The sequence below is a fragment of the Triticum aestivum genome, chromosome 6B (genome assembly GCF_018294505.1).
Source record: "Triticum aestivum cultivar Chinese Spring chromosome 6B, IWGSC CS RefSeq v2.1, whole genome shotgun sequence".
Classification (NCBI taxonomy): Eukaryota; Viridiplantae; Streptophyta; class Magnoliopsida; order Poales; family Poaceae; genus Triticum; species Triticum aestivum.
Window position 1 is genome coordinate 421,983,090 of NC_057810.1, and position 2,705 is coordinate 421,985,794.

Genomic DNA, 2,705 nt, shown 5'->3' on the forward strand with positions numbered 1-2,705 from the left:
AAGTCACCTCCATAGCCTGGAAACTCAACATGATCATCCGGGAACAGACGATCCCGCGGAGCTTGAGGACCATAGGGACTAGGATGAGGTCTTGGACCAACAGACGGTGGCCTGCGGGGACCGCGAGGTGGGGTGATGCCTCCTACATCACGCCAACCCATCACGTCTGGCAGAGCAGATCTCACAGGATAGAGATCGCGCATATCCGAATATCCAGCTTGCACCGCCGGTGCAAACCGAGTCAATGTGGCCCAATGGACAGCACGGGTATTAAAAAGCTCTAGCCTCAAGGCCGATTTTCACGGTCCTTATCCTCGAGCATCTCAGCAGTGGTGCGAGTCCGTGAATCCTCCTGAGTGGGGTCAGCATAGATAGCCTGGAGATACCCTTGTGCTCCCGGAAGTGATCCTGGCATATACCGGAAATCAGAGTCCCGAAATAGGCCAGATCTGACTCGCATGATGGTCATCATAGAGTAGGCGGCGTCCTGCACAGCCATCTCAATAGTAACCCCGAGTCCATAGGAGCAGTGAAGGGGCTCGGTGGATCCAGGATAAGATGGAAATATCCTGACAGTGCAGAGATACTGGCTTTGATTAAAGTCCCGAAATTGCTCTTCGACCGTGTACTCAGGATACCAACGGTATCCAGCCTCAGTCATTACCCTGACCAACATGGCAGTATGGCCGGGTACATCTAGGCATCGAGTCAGGCGAACCACTTGATTGAGGTCGCGAGTGGCCATCTGAAAGTACAATCATAATGCAAAGGCATTAGAATTTCTAGCAAAATTTCGGCAGCATAACAGCTGTAAATGCTCAAGAAGGATTTTGAGACAGTTGACAAAGGATTTCATACACACTCAACATCATCATATCAAGTCTGAGTCCATCCTAGCAACATAATGTGGTAGTAGAACTGAACTAGGCTTGTATTCATCAAACCTATAAGGTACTACTGATTAGTAACACGTGAACCTGATAGAGAGAAAAGATCCTAATTCCTTAACCCCCGGTGGAAGAATAGTCCGACTCAGATCAGAATGTCATAAGATAAAGGAGTAAAAAGAGCCTTACGTTCCAACCCACAAACAATTCCCCTACATATAACTAAAGAATTTCTAGACTCGACATCGACCAGTTTGGCTTGGAGAACCTACAGGCAGTCCGGCTCTGATACCAACGCTGTCAGGACCCCGACTCGATGACACATCGATCTAGCCTGTAACACCTCATATCACTTTGCGGCCTCACGCACGGTATCCCCACGGGTGTCGCCTTACCTTTGCCCGGGACCGTTTGCGCCTTTTGGCTCACGTATATGATAGTGTCGCTAGCATCCATATGTTAAGGAGCCCGGGCTGACATGACTAGTTGTAAACCCAAAGTGGCACAGACTTACGGGGACAGGCATCCATGACCCAGCTTCGAACGTGTCGGTCATCAGCAAGAGGGTCCGGGCTGTAGCACTGGGCTAGCAGGACTCCGGTAAACCGGGCTGTAGCGGGCTAACAGGACTCCGGTACTCAATGCGTGACATTTCCCCGAAGGGACAGACACCGGAACGAAGAAGGACACATGCCGGCCAGCCTAAGTGTTCCAGAGCAGTAGCAAGCTACCATGGCTCAGTGGTAACACTAGGAGACATTTCCCGGTAAGAGAGGCTACTAAAGATAAACAACTAGATAGTCAGATCCCACACATACCAAGCATTTTAATAACATACACACAGTATGCTCGATATGTGCAAATACAACATGGCATCACAACATGACTCTACGACACAAGTACTTTATTTAAGGCTCAGGGAGCCATACATAATCATACACACAGGTACGGGTCACATGACCCAGCATTCAAATCATACAGTCATACAAACCAGCAGCGGAAGTAACTTGTCTGAGTACAGACAACTAGTAGAATAAAAGAGGCTTGGAAAGCCTAGCTATACTACGTGGTCCTTCACAAGCTCAGGATCACCACCTGGGCCTTAGCCTACTCATTGATGTCAACGTCTACGTAGAACCCATCAGAAGGGGTTGCAGCGTCTTCTGTAAAAATGTAAATTATAGCAACATGAGTACAAAGGTACTCAGCAAGACTTACATCAGATCCTACATACATGCACATTTTCAAGAAGGGTTGGTGGAGTTGTTGCAGCAAGCCAGCTTTGACTCTTGGCTAGGCTATCCTACGAGACTCCAACTTGAAATGGTTTTGCGCACACGAGTCCACTACTCACCACTTCAATACACTACCGGGGATCCACCTCCGTCTTCCTACGGAAGAGCCATCCTCGGCACTCACACTTATCTTGAGGCTTTTAGTAGTTTCCATTTACTTGTCTATGAACTGTATAGGCAACCAAGTAGTCCTTTACCGCGGACGCGGCTATTCGAATAGATCATGATAACCCTGCAGGGGTGTACTTCTTCATACATGTTTCCACCACTTAGCGTCTGCACACGACATGTGCTCGGCAGACTTCAAGCGAAAGCCGACGTGGGTGTAGACCACGACCTACCTAAACACCTAAGTCTCTAGTCCAGGTTTATCGCCTATCCAGGTTCCATCCGCAGGGAGTCCGGCCGAGGTTTCCCATACGGCCCCGAACGATGTGAACAGGGTTTCCGAGATACCTAACGGGTATTCGGTACACCGTGCCACGTACCTACCGCATCACAGCCCACCCCTACGGTCAGCGCT